General features: G+C 39.3%; 1 long non-coding RNA gene across 1 annotated transcript; it reads right to left on the bottom strand.

Moving 5' to 3' along the window:
- Positions 1 to 272: 272 nt before the first annotated feature.
- Positions 273 to 13,363, bottom strand: LOC141832863 (uncharacterized). Its single transcript, XR_012602162.1, has 5 exons — positions 13,152 to 13,363; positions 12,306 to 12,342; positions 10,284 to 10,386; positions 612 to 695; positions 273 to 519 (listed from the first exon to the last, which is right to left on the bottom strand). It is a non-coding gene; the product is annotated as an uncharacterized LOC141832863 (long non-coding RNA).
- Between the last annotated feature and the right edge of the window lie 3,070 nt (positions 13,364 to 16,433).

Consider the following 16,433-nt stretch of genomic DNA (forward strand, 5'->3'; position numbering starts at 1 on the left):
ACAAGGGTACGATGGGGCACTGTTTATCGACCCAAATTTTGAAATATAATTCACTGTTGATCATTTACTTTATCATCAACGCAAAGAACTATGTTTCCATTCATCAGTTAACAAATCTAAAATATGATTTTTAAGGTATAAACTAATGGTTCATCAAAGATGTATCCATCCTAGAACTAGTTAGTTAGTGCTTTTCATCCAATCAGAAAAGCACAAGGGTATAGAGAGTAAAACTTGATACCATAAATAAATATGATAGAAACCCAGATGAGTAGATTTTTCCTGCATGCTTTCTGATTTGAGTTGATAAGTTTCAAGCAATATAAATTAGAATCACAAACTTATGTTTTGATGCAATTGAATAAAAATAGCACCTACAGCTCATTGATACATCTGGTTCGGTCTTCTGGAAGGGTGGTTTGTTCAAGTTCAAATTGAAGAGACAGCAAGTCAGACTGCAGCACCGATATCTACTGATCTATACCATGTGCTGATAAGTTGGTATGGAAGCTGAAGTTTCTAGACAGAAAGGTGAATATCTTAATATTTTTCAGTTAAAACAAAAGTTGTATAGCGACCAAGGTTAGATTGTTACTAGAATGAATGCTTACGAGATCGAGTACACCATGCAGGAATGTGTCACGGTCCATGTTCTTGTACCTCCATTGCAGTTTCATGAGGGAAAGACAATGGCCCTATAGAAAGCAATGGCAAAAATTCAAACCATATGAGGAAAAAAGAAACCAGGTGAATGATCATTCCGATACATGCATAATTTGAAGTTTGGATCAAAACAGGATTCTTACTGATGATAGACAAACAGAATCGAAGAAGACTAGAGAATTAGAAATGCTAATTCATAATATAGTTTTGCAAGTAGTTTATGTGACTGATGCAAAATAAAAACTTGGGCATATACACGTAATGCTGAAAAAGGTGAGCCTATGCTCACATGCCAAATGCTCATTGCCTGCTGATGAATAGCCCTCCAATTCTGATTCAATGACTCTAACTTTCAGTATCACGGTCCCCTTCTCTAATCAAGAAGATGATATTGCACACACCCACCAGGCAATGTGACCATCTAAAAAATCACTATTTGGGGAAATGAATTAATAGGATCTTAAGAGGTTCTGATTTTGCTAAAAGGAAATTCTAGCAAATCAACAGCAAATATTTAAGATTTCTGCGTCATAGGGAATATTTTGAATTGGCCAAATGAACAAATAAGTTGGTCACTAACATAAAGCGAAGCCAAATATCATATAGAGAATTTTAGAACTCCATAAGAACCATTCAGAATACTAGAAAGTAGAAACTACAGAAGGGTGCCTAATTCTGAAACAACAGAGAGCAGTTGAGGCCATTTTTCCTAGAACAAAATTGATCTAAAAAAGACAGAGAGTAGCTGTAGCAAGTGATAAGTAGATCACAATAAAATTTTGTATGGTAGAAAAAATAGCAAGTTGGAGCAATAAGATTTGTGTTGCACCTAAAATTTTTTTGTCAAGCATCAGTCAATTGATCCTACTCATCAGGCATGCCAAAAGTTCCAACAATTGTCAGTCTAATGACAATGGCTGTCTTGAGCAAAAGGCTGCAGTGAGTCACTAAACGACAACAACTCTTGGCAGGGAGTAAAACAGCAAACAGGGAGTATATCTTGCAGACACCAAAACCTGCAAAATGACAAAGTGGCATTGTGGTGCAAATGGATCACCACTGGCATAGTGCCAAATTCGTCGGGCAGTATGCAGGGTCTTGGGTTGGTGTTGCACAGCAGAGACTGGTGTTGAATGGGCAGCTTTAGTCTCTAATGTCGGGAAGAAGATCATGAGGTGGATCTCTGCTGGATTTGGAAGAGACTTGGTGGTGCAACGGAGTGGTGCTCAATGGTGACAGGTCAAACAAGAGTTTGAGAGTTATTAGAGAGGGAATGGGAGAAAGCTTTGAGGAGGAATGCACAGCAGGAAAAATAGTAAGAGAAATCATATTCGTGAATGAGAGCATAGGGGTGGTCTTTCTCCTTGATGTGAAGGGAACCAATAAGCAAACAAGTATCAGAGGTACATTGCAGTGAGAGGTAGAGCTATTGAGGATATTGCTTTTTTTCAATGTGATCGTGTGGTCAATGGAGATAAAATTGGTGGACAGAAGGAACACAAGGGAAGGGAGAATCAAAAGCCACGATACATGACAATTTGGGGTACATGTGTTGTATTCGTTGATGGAATTATACACTGCAATATTAACAATTTATAGAAATGTTTATTGACGAAATTGATAAAGTCTCTTCCTTGTATTGTAAAACCAATTCTCTCTTCTTATTCCTTGTTTATATCAATTTGGTAGATGTAGTTTTATGGACAAATTTTATATCATTATTAGTTAACAATCCCCAATAGGAGATGCCTTAGGCATATTGGAGTTTGGATTTCAAATTCATTTGTACTCACTGACAAGCCTTAAGCCTTAAGGCACTCTAAAATTTGAGATTAGACTAACACAATTGAGACTAGAACAAACACAGGTACAAGATATGGATACAACTTGATTTTCTAACTTAGCACTACTCATTTTTGTTGGTGATGTTTGAGTTAGTGCTTCCCTTCTCTCTTCTTTTTATGATGTTCGACGGAATTAAAAGAGGGGTAATGGAAAGAAAAACTTTTTGTCTCAGTCAATTCTAACTATATCAACTAAAAGAGACCTTGTGTTGATCGTATATATAGGTTGAACAACCCACAATCTGTTGATTGTATATATAGGTTGAACAACCCACAATCTAAGTAAAGATATATCGTGTGTGTGTGTGTGTGTGTGTGTGTGTGTGTGTGTGTGTGTGTATAAAGTGAATGACTCATAATCTACCAAATACAAAATGTATCATGTGAATAAATAAAGCGTGAACACCCAAAAATGCACCACACAAAAGAAAGAATGCACGACCCGCAATTCACCCGATGAGGAATGTATCTCATGTAAAATGATTGAAGCCTACAAACAAGTGACTTGAGGGCCATTTTTAAGCATGCACCCTAGTTTAGAGTGATGTCAATGCTCTATAATGCATTTGTTTTCTTAATTCAATGTAAGTAGTCAAATAACTCCTTTAAAGTGTTGCATCGAAGTTCTATAGTATAAATAATTCTTTCATTTTCTTAGATAAGCAAAATTAGTCATGTAGCTCCTTAAAAACACAGAAACAAAGCTCTATAGCATGTTGTTCTCTTAATTCAACATAATTAACCACGTAACTCCTTTAAAGCACACAACCGAAGCTTTATAGTACATGTAATGCACTCATTGTTTTAGTTAATTTAGTATAAGTAATCTCATAACCACTTTCACAGCATGGAGTCAAATCTCTATACCATATATAAGTAATTCATTCATTATTTTAATATAACTAATTACGCATATTAGTTTATCACAGTTCTTATAGTGGTTCATGTTCTTTTGAGGGGGCAACCCTAATTATTTATACTCTTTATAGTTTATCATTTGTTTACCATCAAATCATCAAAAAGCATTAATGGAAACAACTAAAGTAGATAAACAACTAAGAATGTCAAAGAGCAAGCAATATGAAAGAAGTTATGAAGCAAACAAGAGTAAAGATAAGTTTGGAATCATCTACATTATGGCTGATCATGCACAAGATAGATGGAATCAATCAAGCAAGAAAATACCCACCTCAATTAACATGTCTCCATTTAGCATTGTCTAACCCACAATGCACTTTAAAGCCCAAACATGCTCAATCTACAATATAATCCAAATCTTAACTAGGTTTTAAATCATCAATACAAAATCACAACAAGAACATACCTCAATTGTGAAACACAAAAGTAGGGTAAATCAAACTCCCACCCAAGCTTCCGCCAATCAAGGAACATGATCCAATAAAGTCAAGGTAACCACAACACCAAGACAAGAATCAACAACGTTGTTCCCACATTAGTTGTATGCAAGCTTAGTTCAGGTCAAAGAATTGAGATTGTTGATTTGACTAGTAAACCATGGAATCTCTCCATCTTCAAGGGAAACCATCTCAACAATTAGCAAAATTAGGATTCTTTAACTACCCAAAGCTTTGCCAATAGCACAAGTTTTCCCAGCTGTAGCAAGCACCGCTGCAACATAGGTAGATGGATTGGTTACAGGTGAATGTAAGGCTTTCTGCTGGCGGCTTTAGAGTGTGCTTTATGAAGGCAGCCCACTTATCTATCATATTAGGGAGAGGGTGGCTAGGAGAGAGGGAAACAATATGACAATCTATTCTTTTTCTGCAAAAAAAAAAAAAAAAAAAGATTGTCATATTGTTTCCCTCTCTCCTAGCCACCAGTGTTGGACATCAATATTGGGCAACTAGTTACTGATTTGACAATCACACCAGTGTTGGACAGATGTTGCAATTTGCAAAGCAATCTCGTTGTCTTTATAAAAAAAAAATGATAATCCCAGTAGCCACATCTCTGGGGGTGGTCGGCCCGGTCCCACGGAAGTTTCCCACCGACCACCAGGGTAAATCGGGAAGCGCATACGGTGGCCAATCCAGATGCCCAGCATCCTTTGATTGTGTTCCCCATTTGGAGGAAAATTCCTGCAAATACGCCGTAGCTGGGGATTGAACCGCGGGTCCCTGAGTTACAATCCGGATATCCTACCGTTGCACCATTGCCCCGGGGACAATCTCGTTGTCTTTATAGAACTTTGGCTTGATAAAGCATCATTGATGGCACAAGCTTTACCAGGTAACACCTTGCTTCAAAGAGTCTTTTTGGGAATGAGAAAGGAGAAGAGAAGGCTGCCAAGAGCATATAGATCGGTGATGGCTGCCAACAGGAGATGGCCAAGGTTACTTCATGAGAGGGCAATGGTTGTTAATTTCAAAAAGAGATGGTGGAAATGACCATTGGGCACAATCATGAGAAGGTGAGGAAGAGGTTTCTGTTGGATCGGATTGGACCGGCTAGAAGGGGTGAATAGACAGTTAAGCAAGGTCGCAGGATAGGTACTTGTTTTTTTAAAAAAAAAACTTGGTTGCAACTCGGAGTTGCTTCCAAGGCAGTTGGCACTCAAACAAAACTCCTTTAGGCGGAGAAGCATTTACAGTTGAGAGTACACAGACTTAGTGAGTTTACAATAGAATGTATATTTACAACTCTAAAACTCTAAACCTATTTATAGGCTAAGAAAACAAATCCTAACCATATATCATTGATAAGTTTTCTCTTAGCCGTTGATCTTCAGATGTGATCTTGATCGTCGATCTTGGATGAACTTAATAAACAATTAATCTTTAAACTTCGGCCGAAGCTTTCGGCAGAAATTATGTCAAAGCTTTTTGAATCAAAGCTAAAGCTTTGGTTGAATTTGGCTTTGTCAAGGCTTTATCTTTGACCGAATTTTGGCTTTGTCAAAGCTTCATCAAGAAGCTTTGTTTATATCCTTGATGAGTTGTTCTTGAAGTTCACATGGCTTCACAACTTTGTATCCAATTAATACGCCTATCAAGAGCTTTAATAAAAGCTTTGACTGGTCAACTTCTTGATTCATTTTCTTCACAGCTTTTGGTCTTTGATTAATCTTCATCGCTGGAATTTGATGGCTGCACTTGAAATTAGAGGCGCCCCTCCAACCAGTCAAAGTCTTGGTCTAGTCCAAGTGAAAGGTTAACTTGGTCAAAAGTCATTTTGTAGGTTAATCGTCTGGGTGATTTCTGGTCAACCGGAGTTAAGCTCACTCGAACCCGACTCTGACCTTTCATCCCTCTAGCGTGCTTCCTCTCGGCTTCTCGTCCCTTCGGATGTCGTGCACGTCCTTCTCACTCTACCGACGTACTCTTCTGCAGCTTCCGGGTTCCTTGGATTGCATCGAGCTCGTCGACTCACTTCACCGCGCAATCCTTCTCGTCTGCTACGTCTTACGTTCGACTTCCTCCATACTAAAATTCCTGCATACTTAGCAGAGGGATCAGAATAATACAAGACCTAACTTAACCGGGTTCATCATATCAAAACTAATCGGGGCACCAACAATCTTCCCCTTTTTGATGTGCATCAACCCAGGTTCAGTTAGGGTTAAACCAAAAACAGTAAAAATAATAAAACTAAGTTAAACAGTTAAGTATGAAAATAATTTTGCATTTCAAAACTATAACCTCCCCCTGAACCTCACTTACTCTCCTCCTTTGATCACAGCAAAAATGGGATAAATAGAATTAGGGAAGGAAAAAAAATCGTGCAAAAAAGTTAGAAAAAAATCTTTCTAAGTGTTTAACTAAAGCATAAAAGATCATAAAAAATTTGGTTTTCAAAAAAAGTTTATTTTGAAAATTATTTTGCAGACTCCTTGAATGAGTCGTTGCCTGCTCTGTTCATCAGAATGAATCCAAGACCACCCGATTCGGCTAAGTCTGCCCGGCTTAGTCTGCTCGGTAGACTATCTGCTCGGCTAAGTCTGCTCGGCAGACTGCCCGGCTTAGTTTGCCCGGCTAAGTCTGTCCGACAGACTGCCCGACTTAGTTTACCCAGCTAAGTCTGTCTGACAGACTACCCGACTTAGTTTGTCCGGCTAAGTCTGTTCAATAGACTGCCCGACTTAGTTTGCCCAGCTAAGTCTGTCTGACACACTGCTCGACTTAGTTTGTCCGGCTAAGTCTGTCCGACAGACTGCCCGACTTAGTTTACCCGGCTAGGTCTGTCTGACAGACTGCCCGACTTAGTTTGCCCGGCTAAGTCTGTCTGACACACTGCTCGACTTAATTTGCCCGGCTAAGTCTGTCTGACACACTGCTCGACTTAATTTGCCCAACTAAGTCCATCTGACAGACTGTCCGACTTAGTTTGCCCGGCTAAGTCTGTCCGACAGACTGACCGACTTAGTTTACCCGGCTAAGTCTGTCTAACAGACTGCCCGACTTAGTTTGCCCGGCTAAGTCTGTCCGACAGACTGTCCGACTTAGTTTACCCAGCTAAGTCTGTCTGACAGACTGCACGACTTAGTTTGCCCGGCTAAGTCTGTCCGACACACTGCCTGACTTAATTTGCCTGGTTAAGTCTGTCCGACAAACTGCCCGACTTAATTTGCCCGGCTAAGTCTGTCTGACAAACTACCCGACTTAGTTTGCCCGGCTAAGTCTGTCTGACACACTGCCCGACTTAGTTTGCCCGGCTAAGTCTGTCTAATAGACTGCTCGACTAAGTTTACTCGGCTAAGTCTGCTCGGTAGACTGTCAAACTTAGTTTGCTCGGCTAAGTCTGTCCAACAGACTGCTCGTCTAAGTTTACTCGGCTAAGTCTGCTCGGTAGACTGCCAGACTTAGTTTGCTCGGCTAAGTCTGTCTAACAGACTGCTCGACTAAGTCTGCTCGGCTAAGGTAGATCATCTCATGAACAACGCGCAGATCATAATAAACATGTTCTAAGTTATATCATATAGAACTAAAATGAGTATGCTTTCGCAAATGGCTCTAATACCACTGTAGGGATCTGCATGCGCCTAAAAATAATTTTAGCCGCATAAAACGCAGCGGAAAAAGGATCCCTCCAGAAGATCCATGCGAAACCATATTCGTTTTACCGATTCTATCTATTGGAATCGAGGTTACCTTCGATGCGAGCCCTTCGCAATCTCGACAGCAACTCTTGCCTTCAAAGGTTGACGGATCTCAGCACGATCAGTGTGTTCGCGCCTCCACGGTATCCACACGAACACTGAGATGGAGAGGAACCAGATCGTGGTACTAGCCACAATACTAGATTCGGCCAAGGTAGAAGAGAAGAGGAAGAAGACCAATAGTCCTTCTCTTAAGAGCCTCTCATCCCTTTTTATATCTAACCATGGAATATGAAGGGTTTTTTTGGCTCTTGGAATTCCATGGAATTAATACATTTAATAATCTCATGCATGCCATGCATGATGATCATGCAACCCTCTTAATGATGAGGGAATTAATACCCTATTAATCTCATGCATGATGATCATGTAACCCTCTTAATGGATTCGATTTGACTTGAGTCCAACTCGAGTCTCACTCAATCTGAATTGGCACTAAGGGCTGACACTAACATGAGGTACCCTCATGAAGTTCTAAGAACTTCTCCCACAGTTCTTTCGCGAAGTGGTAGGTGTCGATCCGATTCACTTCTTAAGTAGGTAAGACCATTAGGAGGTGGAACTCGACCTTGCCGTTGGCAACAAACTCAGATTGCTCCTTCTTATTCCATAGGCTTTCTTCTTTTTCATCCCTGTTCGTATCTTTTGAAACTGCAAAATCATATTTAATAGACAATAAAATATCGAAATCAGTACGAAAAAATACTTCTATTTTCTTTTTCCAGACGGTGAAATCCCCTTCGAATTTGGGTGGATGGATATGCGCTCCGGCCATCGTCCTGTTGCTTTATCGAATGGTGAGTCCTTCAAAAGCAAATCCGCTCTGATACCACTTGTTGGATCGGGTTGAACCGGCTAAAGGGGGGTGAATAGAAGGTTAAGCAAGGTCGCAAGATAGGCACTCATAAAAAAAAAAAAAAAAACTTGATTGCAACTCAGTCGTTGCTTCCAAGGCAGTTGACGTTCAAACAAAACTCCTTTAGGCAAAAAAGCTTTTACAGTTGAGAGCACACAGACTTAGTGAGTTTACAATAAAATGTATATTTACAACTCTAAAACTCTAAGCCTATTTATAGGCTAAGAAAACAAATCCTAATCATAGATCGTTGATAAATTTTCTCTTAGCCATTGATCTTCAGATGCGATCTTGATCGTCGATCTTGGATGAACTTAATAAAAGATTAATCTTTATACTTCGGCCGAAGCTTTCGGCAGAAATTCTGTCAAAGCTCTTTGAATCAAAGCTAAAGCTTTGATCGAATTTGGCTTTGTCAAGGCTTTATCTTTGACCGAATTTTGGCTTTGTCAAAGCTTCATGTTTTTATCCTTGATGAGTTGTTCTTGAAGTTCACGTGGCTTCACAACTTTGTATCCAATTAATAAGCCTTAGCAAAGCTTTATCAAGAGCTTTAATTAAAGCTTTGACCGGTCAACTTCTTGATTCATTTTCTTCTTCACAGCTTTTGGTCTTTGATTAATCTTCATCACTGGAATTTGATGGTTGCACTTGAAATTGGAGGCGCCCCTCCAACCAGTCAAAGTCTTGGTCTAGTCCAAGTGAAAGGTTGACTTGGTCATTGTCAAAGTCAACTTTGTTGACTTTTATGTAGGTTGATCATCTGGGTGATTTCTGATCAATCGGAATTAGGCTCACCCAAACCCAACTCCGGCCTTTTGTCCCTTGAGTGTGTTTCCTCCCGGCTTCTCGTCCCTCGGACGTCGCGCACATCCTTCTCACTCTACCAGCGTACTCTTCCGCAGCTTCCGCGTTCCTCGGATTGCATCGAGCCCGTCGGTTCACTTCCCGCCACAATCCTTCTCGTCTGCTACGTCTTACGCTCGACTTCCTCCATACCTAAGTTCCTGCACACTTAGTAGAGGGATCAAAACAACACAGAACCTAACTTAACCTGGTTGGTCATATCAAAACTAATCGGGGCATCAACAATTCACGGAAGAAAATAAAATGGGAGAGTAGGAATTTGGGTATTTAATAATACCTAAATTCCTACCTGAAAGAACTCAGTCAACTGAGATGTTCTAAACCAATTTATCGCTAATTCAAAACCATAATCTGCTCAATTTAAATCTGAAAAGGCTAATTTGAGCTTCCCACTCAACTAAGATATCCATTAACAAATTTACATGAACTAACCTCCCTAACAAGAGTTCTTAAAGAACCCAATACCCAATTAAGTAATGAAAATCACCAAAATGATTCTCTTTAATAATATTGTGACTTTAATAATTTTCTCTTTTTCTTGAATATAACAGCTTGGAAGTCAAGATGCAACTGCTAATTTAAGTAAGAAAATAGCAATAATAATATTAGATATTTAAACATAGATCTGCAATCTAAATTCAAAATTAACAGTTTGAAGGCATATTTTCAGCTATGAACTACCCACTGCTTTAGCAATCAGTACATCACCTATAATATCATTCCACATCATACAAACACACAAAAAAGGACTTCCAGGTAATATTTTCTGTTTCACAAGTAACATATCTAACAATTTCATTTGACTTGAAAATGATTCTAACATCACAAAATTTGAACAAGCAGAAATTCTATAGGCCATCATAATATAAACTGAAATATACATAGACACAACGAACACACCATACATACAAAGGTCAGAAAGAAGATTTGAATCTACCTGATATCTATAAGCCTTTCTTCAGCTCCAAACACTGCTTCCTGATTACCTTTCTTACTTGAAAAGCTGAAATATTGTCAAAAATGGAGTCCAAATCCTCCCCCTAGATACAAGAAATATAATTTGAGGTTGTTATATGGTTAATCTATGGATCAGATATATAAGCAATATCTCAACGAAATAAACGAAAAAGATGATTTCAAATTTCAACTTGTTCATTCTAATGTTGTTTTCAAAAATCATCAAAAATTAATATTTTTCTGTGCCATGTCACTTCAATGTCATCTCATCAAAAAGGGAAAGTATAATTTAAAATTTTTCATACCTAATCAAGTTCTAAGGTTCTGATTGGCTAAACCAGAAAATCATATAAAAAACAATTTAGGCAAATTTACATTAGAAACAAGACTAAGCAACTCCAAATTATTCAAAGAGAAAAAGGAAAGTAAATTATTAGATAATTGATAACTATAGTGAAAGAAAAAATTGACAAGAAAAAAAAAATTGAATGAGAAGGGACAGAGAGAATGTTATCAGGACCAACCCATCAGACATTTCTCGTAATCATTGAATTACAAGTTTCAACATCCTAGCATGAATAAGTGTTTCCACAATTATAATCCAGACTAATAATCAAAAGTACCAGGCGAGATTTATTACTGTAAAATAAAATTAGTTCACGGGTTTACACAGTATCCCTTTATTTTACTTTATATATTGGACTTCTATTTTGTTTTGATTTCTAATTAGATGTTACACTTGTTCTATTCGTTGTGTTCTCTTCTCTAACCTCTCACAGGGAAATTGATAACTAAGTCAGACAGGTTTTCTTGCATTGCATTGCATAAAGTTTCATGTCCGAGCAAAAGATTCATAATTTATAAGTTGATACTTCTTTTATATCAAGTTTACATAAGAAGATTGGTTTAGAGAATATTTATATCTATCTTCAAATTGACAACCAAAAATAAGAATTAAATATAACCAATGAATGAAAAGTAGATGTTTATCAAGGAGATCATACTAGATCTTTTAGGAGAAAACTTGTCTAATAGGAATTAATATTAAAATTTAATTTTAAAATATATGATTATGAAACATTTTACTCAATGATCATGAAAAATAAACTTTTGTGTTTTTTTTTATAATAAATTCTAATATGCTCCCTTTTCAACAAAATAATACAGACAAATTCAATTTTTATACACTGTTTTTCTGTTATTTCAACCTATATTACTAACAAGGAGCACCTCTCTGGCTGAAGCCTAAAGCATGAAAAATAAACAGCCATTAAAAATTTTTAGAGCTGTTTCTTTTATGCTAAATACTCAGAGTGAACCATTTTCAACAAGAAAAAGCTGACAAAGCCTATACACACACACACACACACACACACACATATACTGCTCTTCCCACTATTTTAACCTTCATTGCTAGCAAGGAGCACTTCTCCCATAGAAAAAGCCAATTTATATATACTGTTTTTCTTACTATTTCAACCTTCATTACCAACAAGGAGCACTTATCCCGTGGAAACCTACTGACAATTTTGAATCCACCAATCAGGTATTGTTAAAAGTCCTGACTGACAACACTACCCTTGTGATTTAATACATGTCCTAACTTTACTAATATGCTTCTATAACTAGCCTATGGAACGCTGAAAATCAATTAGCCTTTCTTTTACATGAAAGCTGATCATGCTTATTAAACGTTATGGGTAGCAATCATCCTTGCAAGAATTTTAAGGCCTAATATTTTGAGTAATCAAGACAAAGAAAGTGTTGAGGCTTCATAGGGAAGTTCCCTTTTGTACCATAAACCATAAGAGAGTCTCAACCAAATTTAATTCTATTGTTGAAGAGTTAAAAGTCACCTATACTGCAAATTTGTTTTAGCGAAGTTATTGTCCAACCTAATAAAATTCAGGTCTATAGCAACCATCACCCTACATGTATTGATGTATATCAAAACTAATAATGTTTTATTGAATAATGCAAACATAAAATCACTAAATAGTACCTCCAGCAGCTTTCTTTCATGAACAAACTGTTCATATCTGCAATCAAGATGATAAAAATAATTAATGAAGTTCCAATATTTGAAATTAAATCCAACACAAGGTTCTATTTATTAATCAAGAAAATGAAGTTCTAAACCAGAAAGTATCATTCTCTAGAGGTTTCGTGTTGATCAAATCACTCAAATAATTGTCCAACCAAAATGACAGCTTTTTCGACAGTTCGCCTTCAGTCATGCCACAGAATATAACTTGGTCTTAGTATTTATAGCCTGCTATATAACCCCAAATTCATCCCAATTGTCAGCACCTGATGACTAATTCTAGAAGAAATAGCCATTTACGCAGGTTTTGACCATTTGCATGGCTTATCTAATTGTGCCACCTAACCCATATGCCACAGTCGTCTATTTTATACTTGCCGCTTCCATACTGCATTGAAGAAAGTTTGAACAGCTATTTCCTAAGTTTTAGTTGGAATTTCTGTGTTTCTATTATTTGTTCACTGTACAGCATCCGACGCCAAAACATTTCATATTCTGTGGGAGTGTTGAAATGTCAAGGATAATAGGGAGTAAGAAACTTCTCCTACGATACGAAAAACGTTTGCTCAATTGTAGAGGCGGCAATAAACAGAGACCTTTCTGCACCCCCACCCCCCCCCCCCCCCCCCCCCCCCCCCCCCCCCCCCCCCCCCCCCCCACACACACACACACAACGCATTTTTCTCCAAAATAACGTCGTTTTCGTGCTTCATTACCCTAGCCACAAGAACCACCAAATTTTGTTCAGCTGCTACGAGAACTCTAAATATGTACAACCCGACAACAAAGAGGGATGATCAATACTGTGAGAGTTCATGGAGGTAGAAAACATTGGAAGGGCGAAGGCTGCAGCAGCTTCAGTCAAGAATGGTGCGGGCTTCCTCGTACTAAAAGAGCCACACGAAGCTGTGCAGATAGATCGGGTCCTGGCTATCGAAGCTCAACTCCCCCAGCACGGCCTAGATCTGGCTCCCGCTCATCGCCTGTCGCCGGAACCCACGAAGCTGGTTAGAGGACGCGGGAGGCAGGCACGAATACGGTCCGAGATCGCCGTGACGGCGATCGCAAATAAAAAAGGCCCCGATTTTGGCCAGCCGGCTCGTTTTTCCTCGATCGGCTTACGAGTTACCGGTCGAAATCATGAATCTGGGTCCGTTGGATCACACCTGATCAGCTTGATCGTGACCATTAATCCAAAATTATTTTCCCCAAAAAGTATATCACTATATTTTTTTCTCGAATAAAAAATAATGTTCCCAAAAAGTAAAAAAAAAACAATATGGCATCGTCTTTCTGATTTTTTTAATAACAATAACATTAATTATTAAAGGATAAATTGTTGAAAATAAAATAAAAAATTATAGCAAATATAAAATAAACAACAATAATAAGTAGTTTTGATAATAAAATTTTAAATTTTATTAATTATTTTGCTATAAAAATTGTAGTTCAGTTATTAAAAATTTTGATATCATAATAACTATATATGATATGGTATACCATATCAAAAATTTTATAGCATATTGATTAAAAAATTTCATATTTAAAAATATATTTTATATTTTTATATATAAAATTATAAAATAATATATATATATATATATAATATTTCAATTATATCAAAATTTTTGATATTTTATAAATTCGGTCATACTAAAAATATCAAATTTGATATTTGATTATATTTTTATATATATTAATAATTATATATAATAATATATGTTATGTTCGAAATTTTTAATTTTTTTCACTCCTAATTTATTGATCCGGCGAGAGTAATTCATAGTGATGTGGAGGATGGTAGAGCACGTGGCATAGTGATGTGGAGGATGAGTAAGATCCGGGAAAATACCTGGCCAAGAGGTGGACCAAGGGTAAAGAGATCCCACTCTCGTAAGGTCATAACAAAGGCAAAAGAGGGCCGACCCCTCTAAGAGGATAGCAAACTCCTCAATACAATATCTGAGGTCTTCCTAACCTTCACACAAAATGTCCCGACCTCCCCTCCTCTTGGGTTCAATACTCTCACCCCCGAGCAAACCGCCTACCTCACAAACCGCCGACCTCATTAAAAGGTCGGTGCGTACCTTGATACTTTAGACAGCCCCCTGAATTTTCAGTCTACGTCCGACCTCATCAGGAGGTCAAATCTCTCCAGCTTCTCCCCCCACGAAGCTCGATATCGCACAATAATTCATCACCGACCTCACCGAGAGGTCACAGGATTAGGATTTAAGGTATAAACCGATCTCGTCCTAACCTCGGTGTTTCTATGATCCGACCTCATACAATTATAGTAGTATTAGACTAACTTCATACACCGACCTCATGACTTGGTCTAGCATCGTATGCCGACCTCATGACTTGGTCCCAGTATCACATACCGACCTCATGACTTGGTCCCAGCGACCTCGTATGCCGACCTCATGACTTGGTCCCAATATCACATGCCGACCTCATGACTTGGTCCCGGCATCACATGCCGACCTCATGACATGGTCCCGGCCTCACTTCCTTCAGCTATGTCGTACATAAAGAGCTCGGGGCATACCTAGCTCAGCTCATCAATCCACCCAGGCTCACGGCATACCTGCACATCCCTGCCACTCATACAAATCGCCCATTTCGACCTCAAGTTGCGGAGCAAATGTCAACGGATCAACACACTGACCTTTTCATCAAGTTTAGCAACTTATCTGCAAGGATTAGGATATAGACCAAGTCCTCCTACTTGGTCCCGCACGATCCCAGCCATCCAGAGAAGATAACCTACGTTGCTAAACCATCAGATGCGCGGAATCTGTCACAAGATCGATCCGACGATCTCGCCTCCACCACCAATTGCAAACAAAGAGATCCGAGGATATCGCTCCCGCCACCTCTATATAAACCCCGCAGGTATGACAATCAACCATCTTGAATTCTCTCTACACACTTCTACTTCTCTTTTCTGACTTGAGCGTCGGAGTGGCCACGCCGGGATCCCCCGGCGCCTCGCTAATCCGTGCGTTCAGTGTTCATCTCTTCAGGCCCTTATCATCGACGGGGAACTACAGGTTGACGCGGCATTACACTGTCTGGTGGCGTGGCTATCGTCGGCAAGGAGCCGGAACATTTTGGCACCGTCTGTGGGAAACACTGAGCTAGACGACACGATGGTTAACACCAGACGCACCGCTAGCAACCGGGAACCCATCGAAGAAAGGAATCCCGAAGAAACGGTGACGATGACCAAGGACAAGCTGAACCAGATCGTGCAGCAGACGATCGATGCTGCTCTACGCAATGCCCTGACCCAACCACCTTCGATACCGGCGGGTCAAGTTCCGAAGGGGAGGCAACGACCCTCGCCTATTGAAGAAGTGTCGACACAGGCAGGCTCTACTAATGGAGATAGGAAGCATGGAGAAGAAGGTTCAAGTGAATCACAAGCAGAGGAGGTAGTCAGGGATACCCGTAAAGGGAAGGCTCCCACAAACCGGGTCGCCGACCTTCCTGAAACCCCGTTTGCACGAGAAATCCTAGAGCAAGAACTGCCCCGACATTTCCGACCTCCCCAAGTGGGGGAATATGATGGTTCCTCCAACCCTGAAGATCATTTATGTCGCTTTGAGAACGCCTGCTTGTTGCATCAATATACAGATGACATCAAGTGCAAGTTGTTTCTCAACACACTCTCCATATCAGCTCAGCGCTGGTTTAACAAGTTACCGGGGATCTACCATACAGTCCTTCAGGGACTTCAAAGAGGTCTTCTTGCATCAGTTCGCCAGTAGCTGGAAGCACCAAAAGACCCCATTGAATCTCTTCACGATGAAGCAAAAGCCCCGAGAAACTCTGCGGGAGTATCTTCGTCGTTTCAACCAAGAAGCCTGTGAAGTACCGTCCACTCCCTCAGATGTTTTGACAAATGCTTTCACTCAGGGATTGCTGGAGGGGGATTTCTTTCGATCCCTCGTGAAAAAGCCACCTGTTAGATATCAGAAGTTATCAAAAAGAGCCACCAAATACATACACCTAGAGGAAACGCAGTTGGCTCGGCGAAGTGATCATGGGACGGACCTCCTGCTGAGAAGAGACCAGCAC

The sequence above is a fragment of the Curcuma longa genome, chromosome 8 (genome assembly GCF_044706935.1).
Source record: "Curcuma longa cultivar G26 ecotype Majalengka, Jawa Barat chromosome 8, ITB_CL_G26_1.1, whole genome shotgun sequence".
Taxonomy (NCBI): Eukaryota; Viridiplantae; Streptophyta; class Magnoliopsida; order Zingiberales; family Zingiberaceae; genus Curcuma; species Curcuma longa.